The 15,891-nt window shown below is 38.8% G+C and overlaps 1 long non-coding RNA gene across 2 annotated transcripts in view; it reads left to right on the forward strand.

Moving 5' to 3' along the window:
* The window catches only part of LOC115894263, a 134,665-nt gene extending 119,756 nt beyond the window's left edge, over window positions 1-14,909 (forward strand). For both annotated transcript variants that reach the window (XR_004054341.1, XR_004054342.1), the window contains exon 3: window positions 14,609-14,909. This is a non-coding gene — a long non-coding RNA (uncharacterized LOC115894263). The remainder of the gene's footprint in view (window positions 1-14,608) is intronic.
* Window positions 14,910-15,891: the final 982 nt, after the last annotated feature.

Consider the following 15,891-nt stretch of genomic DNA (forward strand, 5'->3'; position numbering starts at 1 on the left):
ACAATCTCGGCTCCCTGCAACCTCCGCCTCCTGGGTTCAAGTGATTCTCCTGCTCAGCCTCCCGAGTAGCTGGGACTACAGGCACATGCCACCATGCTCAGCTAACTTGTGTATTTTTAGTAGAGACAGGGTTTCACCATGTTGGCCAGGATGGTCTCGATCTCCTGACCTCATGATCTGCCCACCTCGGCCTCCCAAAGTGCTGAGATTATAGGTGTGAGCCACTGTACCCGGCCTCATTCTTGTCTTTTAAGATAGTGCTTGTATTTTTTTTTTTTTTTCATGTACTTGGCTATTTTACCTTTCTCCCATATATCATTGAAAATAACAGCAAAAGGTGAGTCCAGCCAACTTTCTAAAGGTTGGAACTCAGCAGTGAGGACATCAACATTTAATCACTGCTTATTTTTTGGCTGTAATTCCTACTAGTAAATCATTATCTTTTCACTCTTTTAATGATACTTTCCTATTAGTGCCCATTCTTTCTTTTCTCTTTTCTCAGTACCTTTTCTTGCTCTTGAATTTAACTTTGCCTTACCACAGTGGTCATGTCATATCTCCTGGGGATGTCATAAAGAAGACAGTAAAATAAAACAATTAGCCAGGCATGGTGGCGGGCACCTGTAATCCCAGCTACTTGGGAGGCTGAGGCAGGAGAATCACTTGAACTCGGGAGGCAGAGGTTGCAGTGAGGCGAGATCACGCCACTGCACTCCAGCCTGGGCAACAGAGCGAGACTCAGTCTCCAAAAAAAAGAAAAAAAAAGAAGAAGACAGTATTACTAGAGAACTTCAGTCATTAAGAGATTACTTGTTCCTGATAAAGGCCTGACCATTTTCACTCCTTTCTATTTTGATGGCGAGGGGTAGCAAATCAACCTCCAGAAACCGAAGGGAGAAAATGTTCCTCCCTGTGGGTTTTTGGAGTCAGATAGCCCCAGTTCAGATCCTGGTTCTGTCACTCCCTGTGGGTTTTTGGAGTCAGATAGCCCCAGTTCAGATCCTGGCTCTGTCACATAGTAGCTGTGTGATCTTGGGTCAGTCACTTCATAAGTCAGATTCCTCATATTAAAAAAAATGAGAAGAACAATAGTACCTACCTCCTAAGGTCCTTGCGAGGGTTGCATGAGATAATGCATATAAATGTCCCTTGGAATTACACACTTGCCTGTGTATCAGTGTCCATGTTCACACTTACTCTTTTTCTACTTGTCTCCTAGTATCTGAAACTACTCTTTGCCTTCCTTACAACAAACACTGAGCTACTTATGCCCCTGCCTGGGGAATGACTCTTTCTCCCATTCTCACTATGCATAAATAAATGCCAGCCAAGGAAGCACCAAGTAGAAAAATGAGCAAGGACTGTATTTGATGAATTTCAGCATTATAAGAAAATAATACAGGAGCATGTGTCAGGCACAGGAAAAACAAACAACCTAATTTCTCTTTGTGATCCTTACTTTTGACTGTATTTTTTTTTCACTACATAAAGTAGCATAGGAAACATAACTAGTGTGCAGAAATTTGGTTAAAACTGCTGTATCCCTTTAGTCTGGGGGAGAGAGTAGCCTTAAACTATAGATGAAAGTTATTCCACATGTTAAATAAGAAAATAGAAAATTGAGTTGTGCAATATTTCTGGGGGTTTTTTGTTTTGTTTAGTTTTGGCATGAAAGTGAAATCACCTGATGTGCTATCAGGAAGCAGCAGGGTTCAGAGGAAGAGCTTTGAATTGGGGATTAGGAGATGTGGGTCCTGGGCCTGCCACTAACTGGATGACCTTCAACAGGCTACTTCTTCTAACTGGGGCTGTGTGTTTCCTGAAAAATACAAACTGAATCTGCAACCCCCACCACCGCCTATTCTGTTATTTATTTTTACTCCAAAACTCCTTTCCACAGAACAACTCCACTTCTTAGGAATTAAAAAATATATATTTTTTTTTTAAATCATTTTTTGTGGTGTATTACAAAATGGTTTTAGGTTAAAAATTTTTTAGGTCAGATTTAATACAGCATCTATTAACATAATTTTAATACAATCATTAATGTATAATCAGAATCCTATATTTCCTTTTGTGACAACACTGGGTTAAAAAATACTGAATCATATTATCTCCAAGTCAGTGTTTTATGTAAAAAATTTTTTTAAGAATAATTTTGTTTAGTGACATATGGCACTATGATTGATACTTACTTGGACGTTCATACTGAAGAAAATATCATGAGTGTGGATAACATGGAGTGGTCTCTTTGAGGGGTATAATTAACTCTTGGTCAAAAGCCATTGAAAGTGTCAGTGTGTGTTCTTAGAAAATATGAATCAAAGATTCTTTTTGTTAGAAATACATAACTCTTTAGTGCTGGTCCTAAATAGCGATTGGATGATAGTTAGATGAAGAATGAGTTTATTTTAACTTCCCAAATATTTTCAGTTCATGTTCATGAGATTGTGTATTGAAAATGTCCTTGATGCCTGCTGGAAGGAATCCCTGTGGAACTCAGAGAGAAGCAGTCTGTGATGGCATGGGAATGGAGCACTGAGTGGAAGGATGCCAGTGCTAAAGTCACAAGGCCCATGTTCAAATCATGCTATTCAACTTGCAGTGGGATAACTGGGCAACTCACTTAACCTTGAGCTTCAGTTGCCTCATCTGTACAATGAGGATAATTATATATTTACTTCCTAGGGTTATTATAAGATGTAAATAAAGTTTAGTATATGGCATTACTTTTAAAAAGTATCACATTTGTCAAAAAGCATTTTGACAGGACAAGGGTGAGGTGATTAAGATGCCAACCAGCCTAGCGGTCAGAATTTAAGGAGACCCCCTTCACTCTCAGGATCATACAAGTGCAAAGTCAGCCTTGAAAGTGAGCACCTACTCAAAGTTTGAACCCAGGCTCCTCAGTTCTCTCACTCTCGTCCAGGCCCTGGTGTTTGGCCAAGTAAGCACCTTTGAATATGAGCCATACAGCTTCAGATGTGGGTCCGGTTTCTGAAAGACCATTTTTGTTCACATACACTTAGTAGGTCAGGAGCAACTTTTCCTAACAGTTTCCAAAAAATATAATGCTGCTGATTTGTTTTTCTAAGACCACCAGAACGAGCACAAAAGAACCAGCAAGTAGGCAAGGCTAGGAGCAAAACTGCAAATTTATTCTTTGATCACCTAGCTTCAGGGAAGAAGGTGTGTAGGGTGAGGTCTGTCGGCCTCCAGCAAAGGAGGCCAAGAGAGTCGCCCGGTGGAGCTCTCGGGCGGAGTTCCTGATGCAGTCCCGACAAGAGTGGGGGCTGAGGAAGCCCGCAGGGCGGAAGGGCAATAGGCGGGGCACGGGCGTGTGGGGGGCGTTCCGTAGGTGCGACCAGGTGAATCTTGGTCTCTTCGAATTGACATCACCTGGCGCATGCCAGGTTGGTCTGCACCTTCCTGGGTGCCGGCTGCATTTTCGCACCCACGGGAAAAGTTGGTGATGAAGAAACCGGAAGTGCGCCATCTTGCCTCCCTTCGTCCAAACAGCTGCTGCTTGTATGAAACAATCTTCCTCTAACTTCTTTTTTTCTTTCAATTCCCTTATTATGCTTCTTATATCTCTGTGTATAGTTAGATGTTACAAGATACATTAATTTTGTCTTCAGATATTCTCCTGGAGGTAGTATTTCATTATGACATATTGCTAAACAATACCATGTCTGCATTATTATTTTCTGAAATTTGTAGTAGTGAGGGGGAAGATCTTTTAGCTTTAGTTTCTTTAAATTGCTTGCTTTCAAAAAATAAGATTGATAGACTGCTAGCTAGACTAATAAAGGAAAAAAGAAAGAAGATCCAAAAAGCACAATCAGCAATGACAGAGGGGACATTGTCACTATTATGAGCACCTCTATGCACACAAACTAGAAAACCTAGAAGAAATGCATAATTTCCTGGAAATATACAACTTCCCAAGACTGAACCAGGAAAAAATTGAAACTCTGAACAGACCAACAATGAGTTCTGAAATTGAATCAGTAATGAAAAGCCTACCAACCAGAAAAAGCCATGGTCAGACAGATTCACAGCTGAATTCTACCAGACATAGAAAGAAGAGTTGGTACAAATACTACTGAAACTATTCAGAAAAATAGAGGAGAAGGGACTCCTGTCTAACTCATTCTATGAGGCCAACATCATGCTGATACCAAAACCTGGCAGAGACATAACAGATAAAGAAAAATTCAGGCCAATATCCCTGATGAGCATAGATGCAAAAATCCTCAACAAAATACTAGCAAACTGAATCCAGGAGGACATTAAAATGCTAATCCACTACGATCAAGTAGGCTTTATTCCTGGGATGCAAGGTTGTTTCAACACAGGCAAATCACTAAATGTGATTCAATACATGAACAGAACTAAAAACAAAAACTACACAATTATCTCAATAGACTCAGAAAAGGCTTTCAATAAAATTCAATGTTCCTTTATGTTAAAAACCGTCAACAAACTAGGCATCAAAGGAACATACCTCAAAATAATAAGAACCATCTATGACAAAGCCATAGCCCATATCATACTGAATGGGCGAAAGCTGAAAACATCCTCCTTGAGAGCCAGAACAAAACAAGGATGCCCATTCTCAGCACTCCTATTCAACATAGTACTTACTGGAAGTGTTAGCTAGAGCAGTCAGGCCATAGAAAGAAATAAAAGACATCAAAACAGGAAGAGAAGAAGTCAAACTTATCTCTTTGTAGACAGTATGCTTCTGTACCTAGAAAATGCCATAGTTTCTGCCCAGACTCTCCTAGAACTGATCAACAACTTCAGCTGTTTTAGGACATAAGATAAATATACAAAAATCAGTAGTATTTCTCTGCATCAATAACATTCAAGCTGAGAGCCAAATGAAGAACTCAATCCCATTCACCATGGCCATGCAAAAGGAATAAAATGCCTAGGAATACGTATAGCTAACCAGGGAAATGAAAGATCTCTACAATGAGAATTACAAAACACTGCTGAAAGAAATTAGAGACAACACAAAGAAATGGAAGAACATTCCATTCTCATGGATAGGAAGAATCAATAGTGTTAAAATGGCCACACTGCCCAAAGCAATTTACAGATGCAATGCTATTCCTATCAAACTACCAATGACACTTTTTACAGAACTCGGAAAAACTATGCTAAAATTCATATGGAATGAAAAAAGACTAGACAAAGGCAATCCTAAGCAAAAAGAACAAAGGCAGAAGCATCACACTACCCGACCTCAAACTGCACTACAGGGCTACAGTAACCCAAACAGCATAATATTGGTACAGAAACAGTCATATAGACCAATGGAACAGGTTAGAAAACCCAGAAATAAAGCCACACACCTACAACTGTCTGATCTTCAACAAGTTCAACAAAAACACGCAACAGGAAAAGGACTGCCTATTCAATAAATGGTACTGGCATAACTGGCTAGCCATATGTGGAAGACTGAAACTGGACCACTTCCTTTCACCATATACAAAAATCAACTCAAGATGTATCAAAGACTTAAACGTAAAACCTAAAACTATAAAAACCCTAAAAGAAAACCTATGAAATATTAATACTATTCTGGACATATACCCTCGCAAAGATTTCATGATGAAGCCTCCAAAAGCAATTGCAACAAAAACAAAAATTGACAAGTGGGACTTAATTAAGCTAAAGAGCTTCTGCACAGCAAGAGAAACTATCACTGGAGTAAGCAGATAGTTTACAGAATGGGAGAAAATATTTGCAAACTATGCATCCAGTAAAGGTCTAATATCCAGACTCTATAAGAAAGTTAAAAAAATTAACAAACAAAAAGAAAACCCATAAAATTAGCAAATGACATGAATGGCCACTTCTCAAAAGAAGGCATACACGCAGCCAACAAGCACATGAAAAAATGCTCAACATCACCAATCATCAGAGAAATTTAAATCAAAACCACAATGAGATACCATCTCATACCAGTCAGAATGTTTATTATTAAAAAGTCAAAAAATAACAGATGCTGGCTAGGTTGTAGAGAAAAGTTAACACCTACACACTGTTGGTGGGAGTGTAAATTAGTTCAGCCACTGTGGAAAGCAGTTTGGAGATTTCTCAAAGAACTTAAAACAGAGCTACCATTTGACTCTGCAATCCCACTACTAGGTATATACCCAAAGGAATAAATCATTCTACCGCGAAGACACATGCATGTATATATTCATTGCAGTACTATTCACAATAGCAAAGACATGGAATCAACCTAAATGCCCATCAATGGTGGACTGGATAAAGAAAATGTGGCACATATACACCATGGAATACTATGCAGCCATAAAAAAGAATGAAATTATGCCCTTTGCAGCAACATGGATGCAGCTGTAGGCCATTATCCTAAGCAAATTAATGCAGAAACAGAAAACCAAATACCACATGTTCATACTTATAAGTGGGAGCTATATTGAGTACACATGGACACTAAGGGAACAACAGACATGGGGGCCTACTTGAGGGTGAAAGGGTGGGAGGAGGCTGAAGATCAAATAACTACCTATCGGGTACTGTACTCATTACCTGAGTGATGAAATAATCTATACACCAAAACCTTGTGACACACAATTTCCCCAGGTAACAAACCTGCACATGTCCACTCTGAACCTAAAATAAAAGTTTTAGAAAAAAGAAAAAAAACTGCCTGCTTTCAAGGTAGAAGCCATTTACTTGCCAAGTAAAAAGATGTCACAGGTTATCATTTTTAAAAATCCCAGAGGATAATGGATATGAAAGCAGTTCTTCCAGGCTCAGAGCCAGAGTTCAAGAAACAAATATGAGTTGCCCCTCTGTACAAACAGATTTTTCAAGAGTTGTTCACATGCCCACATGCGCTGGCAGAGGTGGGCTTTTCAGGGTAACAGTTCAGTGACAAACCTCTCAATGAGTTATTTAAACAAGAGAGGCTAGTGTTACTAGTTACAGTTTCAGAGCTTTCTAAATTGCTTGCTAGTAGAGTTTTAAACTTTGTTGCCCACTTTTCCATTTGGGTTTCCTCATGCTGCTGTTAAAAGGTTTGACTCACTCTTAAATTTTGCTTTATGATGCCCCATACTTGTCTTTTAAATCTTTGCAGATACCCAGGTTTTATATCCTGAAATTTTATATTTGTCTCTGATGCTCCCATAAGCATTGGTGTGATTTTATTAGTGATATTTTGAAACTAAATCTGTCAGAGATGAATTGTGATTTTTTTAAAGATATGACTATTTAGGGTAGGCTCAATGACTAGCAAAATCCGTAGAAGCAGGAGAACTGGCAAGTGGGTTCCTCAGAAAATGTGATCAACAGTGTAAGTATTGACGAAATTCTTTCAAAGACTGCATTTTTTGCCCTTCAGTAGTTTAGAAGATGAAAAAAAAAAAAAAGACTGCAGACCATTTTTTAAGTCTATTAGTTTAATGGAAACTTAGGACATAGATGAAATGTGGTACTTTTAGCCCATTTTTATTCTGTTGTTAAAGGTAGATATATATATGGGTAAGAATTGCAGCATAGCAATGAACAAGTATGTATCTACATCAAACTAAATATTTATCATTCCGGCATTTTCCTTTGCTACTCAGCATTCTGTATGTTTTGGTTTATAAATTATCTCTCATACAAACTGCTCAAATTGGGCAGGACATAGCTATATGCTAGATGTGTAGGTTGTTAGTTAAAGATGAAAAAATTTCAAATTGAAACTTAGGTAGCAAATCTGCTGAAATGGGTATGAAAGCAGTTCTTCCAGGCCCAGAGCCAGAGTTCACGATGAGTTGCCTCTCTGTACGGATTTTTCAAGAGTTGTGTAATACCACACAAATTTATCAGAGGTTTAAAATGGACAATGTCCTGGATATGAAAGTTACGGGAAATTTTTCTTCTCCTTTTTTTTTAACTTTGCCAAATTTTCAAAATAAGAATGTCATTTAATAAGGATTTGTAATGCATGTTGCCTCAGCTTTGTTGGAGGTGTGCTAAGATCTCAGTGGTGCTGCAAACCAGCATTGGGTGGTGCCAGAGGTGTCACCCATCAGTAGTTTCAGTTGTTGGGGAAAAGGTAAACTTGAGTACTCTCCAAACTGGCATTAATATATATTTAGTTGTCCATAATTCAACAACTATTTGTAGAACGCCAACTATGTGCAAAGCATCATGTGAGGGGTTAGGCAGCCACTGATGAGCTCCAATATGGAGATTCTGTTCTGGGAGAATTCTTTAGATGACATTATGATAATTTCTACAAAGAAATTAGAAGATTCTGAAAGAGCTTGTAATAGCAGAATCTGACCAGGGAAAAGGGCAGAAAGACACTGGATGGTGACGGTGAAGAAGTGACATGTACTTTGAAATCTGAAGAGTAAGCAGAAATTAGCCAAATATGAGGGTAAGAAAAAGGGACCATTCTAAGTAGAGGGAATGGCTTGTGGGAAGGCCCAGAAATAGGAAAAAGAGTGTCAAAGTCAAAAAATTGAAAGGCCATTATGGCTGGAGCCAGCAGAATGAGGAAGTTACTGGTTATGAGATTTTAAAAATTTATTTATGTGTTTTTTAAAAAGACTCTCTGACTGCTCTATGGAGTGAGACTAGAAGGGGTAAGAGGGGTACAGGGAGGAGGAGGCTATTACAGTGGTCCAAGTGGGAAAGATGGTGGTCTGTGTGGCAGTTGGGGCATCAGGCTTGGGGCATAATAGACAAGTTCCAGAGATAACACAGGAGATAGAGTTGACAAGAATTGCTGCGTGCTTGGTTATGGGAAGTTGTCAAGAATGACTTCCATCAGCTGGCATATACAACAGTCACAGCACCTCCCCTCATGACACCCCTCTGAAGTGGACAGATCAAGAATACTCACTGTCATTTTGTAGATTTGCAAACAAATAAATCAAACAATTGAGTGGTAGCCCCATTTATACAGTCATGCCAATTCTCCTTGACTTGTGTATCTAAGTCAGTGTTTGGAACTTCCATTCACAATTGCTTCAAAGAGAATAAAATACCTAGGAATCCAACTTACAAGAGATGTAAAGGACCTCTTCAAGGAGAACTACAAACCACTGCTCAGTGAAATCAAAGAGGACACAAACAAATGGAAGAACATACCATGCTCATGGATAGGAAGAATCAATATCATGAAAATGGCCATACTGCCCAAGGTAATCTATAGATTCAATGCCATCCCCATTAAGCTACCAATGAGTTTCTTCACAGAATTGGAAAAAACTGCTTTAAAGTTCATATGGAACCAAAAAAGAGCCTGCATTGCCAAGACAATCCTAAGTCAAAAGAACAAAGCTGGAGGCATCACGCTACCTGACTTCACACTATACTACAAGGCTACAGTAACCAAAACAGCATGATACTGGTACCAAAACAGAGATATAGACCAATGGAACAGAACAGAGTCCTCAGAAATAATACCACACATCTACAGCCATCTGATCTTTGACAAACCTGAGAAAAACAAGAAATGGGGAAAGGATTCCCTATTGGCTAGCCATAAGTAGAAAGCTGAAACTGGATCCTTTCCTTACTCCTTATACGAAAATTAATTCAAGATGGATTAGAGACTTAAATGTTAGGCCTAATACCATAAAAATCCTAGAAGAAAACCTAGGTAATACCATTCAGGACATAGGCATGGGCAAGGACTTCATGTCTAAAACACCAAAAGCTATGGCAACAAAAGCCAAAATTGACAAATGGGATCTAATTAAACTAAAGAGCTTCTGCACAGCAAAAGAAACTACCATCAGAGTAAACAGGCAACCTACAGAATGAGAGAAAATTTTTGCAATCTACTCATCAAAGGGCTAATATCCAGAACCTACAAAGAACTCAAACAAATTTACAAGAAAAAAACAAACAACCTCATCAAAAAGTGGGCAAAGGATATGAACAGACGTTTCTCAAAAGAAGACATTCATACAGCCAACAGACACATGAAAAAATGCTCATCATCACTGGCCATCAGAGAAATGCAAATCAAAACCACAATGAGATACCATCTCACACCAGTTAGAATGGCAATCATTAAAAAATCAGGAAACAACAGGTGCTGGAGAGGATGTGGAGAAATAGGAACACTTTTACACTGTTGGTGGGATTGTAAACTAGTTCAACCATTATGGAAAACAGTATGGCGATTCCTCAAGGATCTAGAACTAGAAGTACCATATGACCCAGCCATCCCATTACTGAGTATATACCCAAAGGATTATAAATCACGCTGCTATAAAGACACATGCACACGTATGTTTATTGCGGCACTATTCACAATAGCAAAGACTTGGAATCAGCCCAAATGTCCATCAGTGACAGACTGGATTGAGAAAATGTGGCACATATACACCATGGAATACTATGCAGCCATAAAAAAGGATGAGTTTGTGTCCTTTGTAGGGACATGGATGCAGCTGGAAGCCATCATTCTTAGCAAACTATCGCAAGAACAGAAAACCAAACACTGCATGTTCTCTCTCATAGGTGGGAACTGAACAATGAGATCACTTGGACTTGGGAAGGGGAACATCACACACCGGGGCCTATCATGGGGAAGGGGAAGGGGGGAGGGATGGCATTGGGAGTTATACCCGATGTAAATGATGAGTGGATGGGTGCTGACGTGTTGATGGGTGCAGCACACCAAAATGGCACAAGTATACATGTGTAACAAACCTGCACGTTATGCATATGTACCCTAGAATTTAAAGTATAATAATAATAATATATATATTAATTAATTAATTAATTAAATAAAAATAAATAAATAAATAAATCAGTGTTTGAATTGTGAAAACAAAAGTTGTCAATGTAGGTTCTGCCTTGTATAAGGAAGCCTGTTAAAGAACTGTTTCTTGCTTCAGAGTTTTCTATTCAAATGTTCCTATTAACACTTGAAATATCAGATGAGGTATTACTTTGCTATTGACATTTCAGGCTCCAGGTTAATGACTATCTGTCAGGTATGGCAACATACTCAGAGAGCTGCTAGCTGTTTCTGACTGGGGGAATTTGGCTTAAAAATGTATAAGGTAATTTAGATGCTCCATTCTTGACATTCATTTCAGTGGGCTGTGTTGTTTCTGTTTAACTGCCATATGAGTGACTGCCATCCCTGGCAGGAATTCCCAAAGAACAAGACAATATGTATATGCAGAGATCACAGGAATATTGTTTGTGTTCAGAAGTTCAGCTTTTATTTTTTCAGATATCACCTCAACCTAGGGGTCAATGGAAAGAGACACATTAGACTTATAATGTTATTTTCTATGTAGGAAAAAAAATCAATAGGGAGGGTAAGTGGAAATTTGGCAGAGCACCAGGTAAGCCATGGCAGCTCTTAATCATGCTACAAAACTAGCTAAGGCTTCTGCCTTGAGAACTGATTATTTTAAATTGAGGATAGTATATCTCAATTCTATTTAGCTTTTTGTTTTGTTTTTTGTTTGTTTGTCTGTTTGTCTTTTCGAGATGGAGTCTCACTCTGTCGCCTAGGCTGGAGTGCAATGGTGCAATCTCGGCTCACCGCAACCTCTGCCTCCCAGGATCGAGCAATTCTTCTGCCTCAGCCTCCCGAGTAGCTGGGACTACGGGCGCATACTGCCATGCCTGGCTAAAATTTTTGTATTTTAGTAGAGGTGGGGTTTCGCCGTGTATCCAGGCTGGTCTCGAACTTCTGAGCTCAGGCAATCCACCCGCCTCAGCCTCCCAAAGTGCTAGGATTACCGGCGTGAGCCATCGTGCCAGGCCTATTTAGCAATTTTTAAACTAGGGCTTTATTTGTTGTTTTCTGGGGATTTTTTGTTCTTTAGTAATGATACAAATATTATAAAAGATTCAGAATACCAAAAAGAAGAAAAAGGTAAATTACCCATCTACCCCAGAGGCAACCACTGTTCATAGTTTCTTGGGTATCCAGGTACTTTCTGTGCATATATAAGTAGAGATAGATGATTGCTATATAAATACTAGTGTAATATAGGTAACATTCCACATCTTGTTTTTTTCGCTCAGGAAGGCTAATTTCTAAGGCTAATTAAGGTTAATTTCTGCATTTGATTTTCTTATAGCCTAGTATATGGTAAACTTTTATAAATTTTTATAACTTATAAACTTTGATAAATTATAAGCCTTGTGATTTATAAACTTTTATAAATATGTCATTATGCTCCGAAATACTTCATACACTCAGAAAGAATGTATGGGAACATATATTCTTGGAAACAAGTTGTCTCTCACTGTCTCCACACAGCCCACCTGCCACGCATTTATTAAATCAAACTTGTTAATTGTGTTGAACAAATATTCTGTATCTGCCTAATTTTTGGTCACTTTGTCTATCAGTTTCTGACAAAGTGATGTTAAAATTTCTCACTATGATTGTCATGCCAGTTATTCTACGTTTCTACATCAAATCCATTCTCAGCCTTTCTCTACCCACCTCCTTTGCCATCTGATTTTCAGCTAGGTTTTGTTGGTGGGCTTGGTACCATCAAATCAGAGAGCAGACAGAAAAATAAGTCAGGGGATTTAACCTCTCACTACTGTCACTTGCCCTGTCCCACATTCCCTCCCTGCACCACCCAGGTTCTGGCTGCCATCCTCTATGGGTGTAACTCATTCTGAGTAGCCCCTCCTTCACATTCCCAGTTCTCTCTGGCTCCAGTAATATTGTCCCCACCTCTTGTACTCTCATGCCTGAGGAAGTAATGTCATGCCACTCTTGCTAGTTGTTTGGTCCCTCATAGTCCCTCTTGTTCCTTCAACATATACCCCTCTGTAAATAGTCTGTTCATTACACTATATTCAGTTAAAATCTCTTAAGCCTGGTAACTGTTTCCTTGTCAAGACCCTGACTAAATTTTCCAGATCTTCTTTTAAGTCTGTTCATTTTTGTTTGTAAATTTCAAGGCTATATTGGCAAGTACCCATACAATTATGATTAATGTATCTCCTTTGTGGATTTCTCCTTTTATATGTTAATTGTTTTTTAAATATTATTTTATCTAATAGTAACTGATAAGCCAGTCTTCTTTTGGTTTGTATTTACCCAACATAGTTGAGTTTTTTTCATCTTTTGTTTTTCAACCTTTCTGTATTTTTTTGAAGTATTTTTTTGAAGCATCTTTTAGAAAGTTTACATACTTCTACATAGCAAAAGAAATGATCAATAAAGTAAACAGGCAACCTACAGAATGGGAGAAAATATTTGCAAAGAATGCATTCAACAAATGGCTAATATATAGAATCTACAAGGAACTCAAATAACTCAACAAGGAAAAAACAACCCCATTAAAAAGTGGGCAAAGAACATGAACAGACATTTCTCAAAAGAACACATACAAGTAGCCAACAAACAGGAAAAAAAAATGCTCTGCATCACTAATCATCAGAGAAATGCAAATTAACACCACCATGAATACCGTCGTACACCAGTCAGAATGGCTATTAATAAAAAGTTGAAAAGCAGCAGATGTTGGCAAGGATGTGGAAAAAAGGGAACACTTATACATTGTTGGTAAGAACATAAATTAGTAAAACCCCTAAGGAAAGTAGTATGGAGATTTCGCAAATAACTAAGGATAGAACTACCCCTTGATCCAGCAATCTCATTACTGGCTATCTACCCAAAAGAAAAGAAGTCATTACATAAAAAAGATATTTGCACCCTTATGTTTATTGCAGCAATATTTACAATAAGATATGGAATCAACCTAAGTAGTGTCCATCAGTGGATGATTGAAGAAAGAATATGTGAGATATATATATCATATATATCATATCATACATATATCATATATATGGGATAACTATTCATCATTTGATGTTTTAATATATATTTTTACCTCAAACGTATTTTCAGTGCTTCAGTTACAATTTAATCTTAAGTCTTCAAAGACCTCCTGAAATAAAAAAAAAGAAGTACACTTTCTTTTTAAGCTTTTTTACTTTCTGGTAGTCAGTTTCCCCCACAGTCTTCAGTTTTACCCTTAGAATTCACAAACTTCATCAGACCATCTGTGCTCATGGACTTGGACCTCTCCAGAGGGAAGCCTCGGGCTCGCCTCCAGATGCGCTGTGCCAGTATACCCACTGCTTGTGACACCCCAAAGAGGACTATGTAGTAATTCGTCGCCATCATACCATAGTCCTGGAGCAACACCCCACTGTGAGCATCAACTTGGGCCAAGGATTCTTGGCCTTGCCCTGCTCTAAGAGGATATTGGACAAAATCTTGTACAGTTGAGCAGTCAGCTTAACATGGAATCACTAGGCAGGTGTTTCAGAGCAAACTCTCACTGACAGGTATACCATGAATCAGTCTTCCTTAGAAGACTGCATGACCAGAGCCTGGGACAACCTGTCCTGAGTTTGTTCCAGATGTATTCTCTTAAATGCTCATCTGACACAACTTTGCCACCCTTAATTCTTTTCCACCTTTAGTTTTTGGCAGCAGTCTCTGGCATTCAGGGACACCATGGCCTTAAAAAAACAGATACTATAATCAGGATCAAGAACTGACGTTTCATATAGCAATCCTTGATGCTTCTCATGCCATCATTTTTCATGTTCACAGTGATTTGGCCTGACACCATCTTGCCATGTTGCTGCCTGAAGGTTTTAATTCTGGCCTGCTTCTTACGCATCAGGTCAGCCAGTATATCTTTCAAATTCATGGAGGAAGCAATGGCATGCTGGACAGCAAGAATACAAAAAGATGCATTCTTCATTCCCAAGAGCAAGGTGGCAACGGTGAGTAATGACGTTGCAGGTGAACTGCAGGATATGGTGGAGACAGGAGGTAAAGGAGCTGCCTCAGGAATAGGAACCACCACCACCTCTCCAGACGTCATACCAATGAAGTGGACAAGGTTGAAAGGAGGCACTTCACAATATATTTATTTTATATTAACTGAGCTTCCAAATGTGGGCAGCCTAGTGCAGTACATGTGGCACTGAATTCCTAATAAAGTACTCCTAACGTCAGTTCTGCTACTGATTGGCTGTGTAGTAGTAAGTAAACTATTTGTTGTTTCTTTGCTCCCTCAATCCTTTGGCCTTTAACTAGTAAAATATAAATGTAGCACAAGAGTTCTGGTCAGATGAGTCTTTAATATTTAATTTGAGGAATTCCTGGCTCCAGGGCCAGTTTTTATTTTCTAATGAAGTCCTCATGGGGCAGTGCATCAATACCATCTCCTCCTTCCTCCCTGTCCTCCCGTCGGCCCCACACTGCACACCCCAGCCTCTTCCAAACAAGGTTTTTCTGTGACCCTATATAAAACGATAGCAACTAGAAACAAAATGGGTGGACAACTCATGCATTCTATTATTTTTGCATATTTATTTAAGAGCACTTACACTTCTTTTCAAAAGTTGGGCTCCCCCATCATAGAGATTACTTCCGAGGGCAATAAAGAGGTGTAAAATAATGAGAAAAATGCCACAAAGATGATTAAATAGATTTGTGAGAAAAAAGTTAAGAATTAAGCCAGAGAATGAAAAACTTATATGGGGTAGGGAAGAGCTTACTGCAATAGTGACTTTGATCCTTGCCCTCATTAAGGTCAGGACAATAAGAAAGTAATCATGAAGGAATTAATTATAAAGTAATCATGAAGGAATTAATTATATTAGATACAGGCAGAGAGGTCTATTAAGATATTAGAAAGAAAGTTGTCCTTTCTGTCCTGATCTGTTACAGCTTTCCCAGAGTCAGAGAAGTGGACTATCCCTTCAGAGCTCATCAAGTCCACCAGCTTCCCAGAGAAACGCTTACTAACCTGAGTCTTTTTTTTTTTTTTTTTTTTTTTCTTTGAGACGGAGTCTCGCTCTGCCGCCCAGGCTGGAGTGCAGTGG

The sequence above is a fragment of the Rhinopithecus roxellana genome, chromosome 17 (assembly GCF_007565055.1).
Source record: "Rhinopithecus roxellana isolate Shanxi Qingling chromosome 17, ASM756505v1, whole genome shotgun sequence".
In the NCBI taxonomy this organism is placed as follows: domain Eukaryota; kingdom Metazoa; phylum Chordata; class Mammalia; order Primates; family Cercopithecidae; genus Rhinopithecus; species Rhinopithecus roxellana.